The following is a 7166-nucleotide window of genomic DNA, read 5'->3' on the forward strand; positions in this document are numbered from 1 at the left end:
AAGCTCTCTGTTATATCTATGTGTTCACTTCACTCTTGCTCCATCTTTTAGTCTGCTTCTGCTGCTGGATGAAATAATCTTGAAGTAAACATATCTATCTTCAATCAAATTGTTCTTTTTTTATTTGAGTTTTTCACCTTGCACAAGTGTGTACGAGCTGTCGACGGAACACATTCTTGTTGATCATTCTCAATGTGGGGGCTGACTGTGTCTGTTATGGCACTACACTGACCTTAGTCACTGAACCACTTACATCACAAATAAAATTTTCTTTATAATTTGCTGTGTACAAGCTTAAATTGCAAAAGAGCCTTAAATACAGAAGAAAGTGAAAGCACTAAATTGATGCAAAAAACACACACACACACACAAACACACGCACACACACACACACAAACACACACACACACACACGTACCATTATCAGTAAAACATTTTTTACTAAATAAAGATTCACACAACAGGTTTGCTTTAGGTTTCATCTTAAACATTAGTCGAGATTGACTACGGCTGCCTATAAAGGAAATGTTGCTTTTAAAGTTTATTATGAACGAATTCAAACAGTTTCATTTTACACAATAAACTCGGTCAGTGAAAGAGATTATCTACTAGTTGTTGTCCATTCTATTATCACAAGGTTTGTTGTGTAGTCACCTGCTGGCCTGGGATTTTGGTATTTTACCTGCCCGCCGCATAATTTAGAATTTTAATACAAGCCCGAAAACAGAAACAGCGATTTCTAGCATTTTCTCATTTCCAACATCCTAAGGATGGAACTTTTTTTTTTTTCTCCCAGTTTGCGAGAGGTCGCGGGTAGACTCGTCTGATATCAACTAAGATGGAGTAGACCAGGGTAGACATCTACAAAACTGAGGACACAGTATACACAGATAGCTGTAATCTTTTCCATTCCTCTGTCTATTTTTCGTTCCGGAGACCATCGAAGTCGACTTTGTCGCGTTAAGAAATCGACTGAGCTCACAGTCACACAGACTCAACAGACACACAAACACCCGATGCCGGCGACGCCCCCAATCGTCCCTCACTGCACAAACTTACACACGTGAGAACAGTACAAAACACGTGTTTATTAATGAGAAAAGAACAAAGGAAAAAGAAAAATAGAAGAACAAAAAAGATAAACAAAGGATCCCAGAGACAGAAGAGACAACTCAAATAACCGTCAAATTCCCCTTCCCGACCACAGCCTGGGATAACCACGCCCCTGCAGACAAGAATTGAAAGGAAAGAATATAATGAAGACAGAAACTTCGTCCACGCAAGTTTTCTGTTTTGGTTCAAAATATACTGAATGCATGTTGGTGTTGTCTAACATTCACCGCATGGGAAGGCATGATGAGTCATCCGACACTCTTCGTTGAGCCAAGGGACAGTAGATGGTGTTTCTTTGTCCTTTTCGTCGGAGTAGTTGCCCAAGTAATTTAATCGAAAACGCGAAAGCTTTTGAAGGAAAAAAGGTAGAAAGTAGGAGAAGTCTCCTCTCGAGTTATGATATCAGGATAGAAACGAGATTCTAGGATCGCAGTTCTTCAAAGCTGGGTGTCATCCCTCGACATGCCATTAAAGGATTGTTGACATACTTTATCTGTGAGGAAAAAGAAGCAGAGAGTCTCACAAAATGAGAAGAGAAAGCAGCGGACGGTGAGATGGAGAAATCGACGATAAGCGTCCCTCATCCACATCCTTCCCCTCCTCGCCAAGGGAGGAAAAGCAGTAAGAGACAGAGCCTGAGTTATCAGATGTAACGGTCCCAGGTGTTTCATGCTGGATAGTGATTTTTTTCTGGTAATATAATTTTGGGTGTCTGTCTTGTCTGTATTCTGGGATGCTAGTTCTGACCTTATACCGATCTCTGCCATCCCAGCGAGGTCAGGGCAAAGTATTGGATCCTTATTCAACCCTAACCAGGTGATCAACCAACTGCTTTACCGTCCCATCGGCTCTGATGCCTTCTGGTTGGCAGAATGGACATTTCTCGTCTAGTACTCAGTTCCCTTGGTGGCTGTGAAACCTGTTTTCAAGAATTACTTGGGGGTAACTAAGAAAAACTTCGTGGCCCAGACGCGGCTTGAGTAGATATCGTCTGCTTGAGGGGAGCTGAGTCCACCCAGCGACATGACAAACAAAACGAGTTTCTCAGAGAAGTGCCGCCTGCCAGCGCAGCACTGAGAGACCAAGTGGGTTGACTAGTACAACCCTCGAAGTCATTTCGACGACCTTTATGAAAACTTCAAGTGGTGTGTGTTTATAAAAAAATGTGTTCCTCCAACGGATTACTGCGTGAGTGGCGGAGGAATATTCGGCTGAGCGTAAACATAGCAGAAGGGGAAATAACCCAGGTGGGAGGCGACTCTTCTCAAGTATTGACGGCTGTTAGAAACTGTAAGTCACTTCACAGTATTTCACTCAGTAACCCACGGACCTGGTTTCAGTAACTGAATATGTGTTCGACTGTTTGAGACGAAATTAAAACATTAGTCCACAGGGACTTCATCTTGTGAAACTGAGGACTGGGTGAGTGAGGTGAGAGGTAGCCTTAGGTGCAAACGTGTCTGTACTATAGTGCTTGAAATTAGTTTAGTAACTTACAGGGGACATCTGTCTGTTACTAATTAAATGTTGTAGCCAGTGGTGAGAGATGCCGCGGGGCGGCCGGCAGCGCTATACATGGGTGTTTGACCCCGCGTGACCCGGCCAGTGCTGGCTGCATCCCTTTGACCGAGTCCTCCTGGACCAGTACAACTTTTTCACTAACACTCGACGACAATAACAGACCAGCTAACCGGAAGGTATAGCTCGCCCCCCTCCTCCAAAATGACATCACAACCTCCCTCGTCTTCTCCATACCCGACACTAACATAAACCAACACACAAGTCTATACCCGACCAAACTAATGTGTAGTCCGTTAGCCTATATGAACGTTGTGCGTTGTTTACTTTCTTTTGTTATCACATCATAGGGGTCGGTTTTATTCATATAGTGTAGAATGGTCTTGTAATATTTATTTGTCTGGATTTAATCTCGATTCCTATGTGCTTAGGCTCGAGTGGTAATTGTTATAGGGCTAAAAAAAGAATGTTTGCTTAAATAATTATTTATGCACAGTTCAATAATGATGATTTACTTTTGGATTTCACTGTTAAAATGAACAAAGTCTTCATGTCTAGTTCACACCTTACCTCGTAAAGACCTAAATCCCGTTTCTTGTCCATGTACAGAATTAATCTCTGGCAGTATTTTAGGAACAATATCAGACTAAACTTCACTTGACAAAGTGACTGAAGCAGTACTTACAGTGTGAGACTAACCTGTATACACGGCCCCAGTGTCAGGAGACTGAACACTGAAACTGTCCCCTGGCTCCTTGGTCCTTTCTCTGCCCCTCTTCTTCCTTCTGTCGCTCTACTTCCATGTCTACTTGAAGTCTCTAGCACTTGTCTTCCATTCACAGAGGACTTGTGATGAGAGTTCACCCACTGATAGTCCGCTGGTGGTCAGTACAGTGAACGTTCAGAACTGCGCGTGACTGTCAATACGCATGCGCAGTGCTTAAAGTTTGGCTCATAATCAACGGACTTTTTACACACAAATAATTCTGTCAAAAGCAAGTGGTCCATCGTGTACCCACAACTACAATATATAGATAAACACACACAAACGATCCCCATATACACCGTTAATTCAAGTGGAACAACCATGCACGTCACGTGACAAGTTATCATGACAAGTCTCAAGTGGTTTAAACTAGTCGTTACCGCTTCTATAAGGTACAGTGTTATCCTCTGTGTTACTGTTTGCTGTATTTTGCAGTTTGTTCTTTGTGATGTTTCCATTGACAATGTACATCATGTGTATTGACACAACAACCACTGAGTACAAGGACAACATCACACACTGTAATGAATTCTTCTGGTCGAAGTGTTGAGTGCAATGAAACAAACATAAGGAATTGTTTATTGACGCTCAATGCATAAACACATACAAGAAAAGATATTACTGGAACACATTCAACAGTCCACTTCACACAGAACAAGGAAAGCTTATATTGGAGAGAATTTTTAGTCTGACAAGTTTTGATAGCAACAGTCCGACACACAGTTGCTGCTGCTCCTGGTGATGTTGCAGCTACAGTGCATGTAGTTGGCCGAGTCGTTAATAAAAAGTAGAAATTATTGAAAAATGTCTAGTTCCTGTGTGGTGTGCTGTGTTGTAACACGTATTCACACGCTGCAATGACAGCGCCACCTCACCTGACAGACACCTGTGGTAGTTGTTCCGCTGACAACATCTCCGCTGACTGAATGTTGTTGGACTGTGAGACAGGACTTGGCCACCGGCACCAGCAACTTGTTTGTGTTATCATTCTTCACTTGTTGCTTCATCTGGTCTTTGCTGCTACTTGAAGTCAGGATGTGAGTGAGTACAACCTGACACACAGTCGTGTAGTCACATACTTCACTCTGACTTGTCGTCTGGACTCTCATGCTGCTCATACTGCCATAAACAACTCTCAGTTCTGTCTAGCTTGTTCCTTCTATCTTGTCTGTCTGTCTGTCTGTCTGTCTGTCTGTCTGTCTGTCTGTCTGTATGTCTGTCTGTATGTCTGTCTGTATGTCTGTCTGTATGTTTGTGCAGTTCGGTTTTGGTTTTTTTGTGTAAAGAATTTGCCAGGGTCAGTCCTATGATGCAACGGTTAACACCTGATACAGTGAAGATTAGCTGCACTGGGTTCAGATCTCGTCTCAGGCACACTGTTCTTTCTCTGCCGGAAAGTGTGTTGCTGCCTTTAAACAAATGATGTTTTACGTATCTACTATAAGACAAAATATGTATGTTGTATATAACAATAGGAGTCTGGAAAATCATTATTATTCATAAATTCTCGCTAAATGTTGTCAATAACAAGATAAACATTTCTGCATTATTTTTTGACATTTTAAATTGCTTGTACCCTTGTTTAATTTACATTTTTCAATAAGGTTACACGTTTGCTTATATTTGCAATATACACATATACAAACACACGGTCCTGACTACCTTGAATACTTAAACCCTTACAAAAGTATAACTGTTCTTTGTTACTGTACATCCAGTGGTAGGCTGGTGTTGTATTTTCTAGATCCTCTTCCATTTGCTATTGCCGTCATCATTGTTTAGCTTTGTTTTGTTAGACGGCGCCCGTTAATTGTCTTACAGTCACGTGCACTGCAGGGGAGCGGAAAAGAGGGAATTTATTTACTCTACTAAATAAAATTGGCAGGTGATGACAGGTGACGGTGTAGTATTAGTTCAATCAGCTTTGCTCCGACACACATCTACATCTGCTACATTGCAACAACCACAACAACAACAGTGCAGCACGTCTACACTCAAACGTTTCAGTGTTGACATGTTATTTCTAACAAACACTCATTCTAAGGATGTTGATTATTTTTGTTGTTAAACAATCTTGATTCAATATTTTCAAGCCGACATTTTACATGTAACTGTTTACTGGTCAGTCTTGTGGTAACAGGAGGTCATCAACTTCACCCTCTAACCCTGACCTTAAGGTCAAGTAAACAAGACCCAGTGTGTCTGCCGTGTGATATTGTTGTTTACACTACTTGTTGTGTAAAGAGAGACAACGACTGCACCTCCTGTTGTGAGTAAACATGTATAAACGTGACATACACAACATGTTTATAACGTCACGAAGTGATGACGTCAGACACCTTTTGTCTCGTTTTATCGTAGACAATAACAAGTTGTGACGTACACAGGGACATGAAGTAGAACCCAGCACTACCAGTATCCTCCAGACACACGACGACTTTTCTCTCCAGACCCTGTACACGCGCTCCCTTCGTCACCCACACCACGTCACTGCGGGCCGTGGCCACGTCCTCGATGTCATCATCCCTCATCAACCGCACTGGGATACCCGCTTCTTTAAATAATAGGTTTTTTTAATGTTCAAGTGACAGGTAGTAAAGTTATTGGTGACACTACGAAATTTTTGTACATACTGAGTGTAAAGTATTGAAAAAAGTAATTTTGCACAGTTAGAAATATTACAAAGATTCATTATCAATCCATCTCCCACAATAATGCTTAACGTTTTGTAATACAGTGATACCTCGGTTCTCGAACATAATTCGTTCCGGGAGGACGGTCGAGAACCAAATTGTTCGAGAACCGAAGCAATGAAACCCATAGGAAATAATGGAAACTGGATTAATTCGTTCCAAGCCCCAGAAAATGCCTATTTACTGGCCTAATTTGTATATAATATGTAGAAAAACATGAGTCTCAACAAGAAATAAGAAATAAAAGTGTATTTATTAAAACAAAACAAAAAAATAAAATGTACTGTACTCTTTTTCTTTAATGAAAATAAGGAGCAGTTTCTCCATTTCCTCCATTATCTGAGGCCTTTGCTTAGTTATCAGTGTTACACCTTTGGCAACATGGCAGCCTTTATAACAGCTTTATTCTTAAGGAAAGTAGAGATGGTTGCTTTTGGCATGCCATACTCAGACGACAGATCCGAAACACGTGTGCCCTGTTCATATTTGGCAATGATTTCTTTCTTCAGCTCAATAGTTGTTCTCACAGCTTTCCGCTTACCTTTGTCTGCATTACCACTTCTGGCTTTCTTTGGAACCATGTCTAAGGATTAAATTCAGTGTACAGTACAGTAATTTGCAATACAGTACAGTACACACAAAGCGTGACTCTCTCCACAAAAACGTGACTGTCTCTCTCTTCACTCACACTGATGACGCAAGCAAGGCGCGCTGGGCAGAATGAACGCCATTCGGCTCAACTCGGCTCATCTCGGACGTTCGGATGTTCGAGTTCCAAATATTTGTTCGGATTCCAAGACAAAATTTTCTCGAATTTCCTGGTCGAATACCGATTTGGTCGAAAGTCAAGGCGTTCGAGAACCGAGGTATCACTGTACTTACATATTTTCGCACAATAAGAAAGCTCTCACACATTTGCCTATTGATTGACTACTATTTCTCGACACAGATATACATATATATAAGGTGCCAAGAAAAAAAAACTCTTGGAGCAGATAAGTGTGTTCCCTTTAAACATCAAAGAAAACAAAACGACTCTTTTATAATGTAATACGCAAAGCAATGACTCAGTTATG

The sequence above is a fragment of the Pomacea canaliculata genome, linkage group LG2, assembly GCF_003073045.1.
Source record: "Pomacea canaliculata isolate SZHN2017 linkage group LG2, ASM307304v1, whole genome shotgun sequence".
NCBI classification, from domain to species: domain Eukaryota; kingdom Metazoa; phylum Mollusca; class Gastropoda; order Architaenioglossa; family Ampullariidae; genus Pomacea; species Pomacea canaliculata.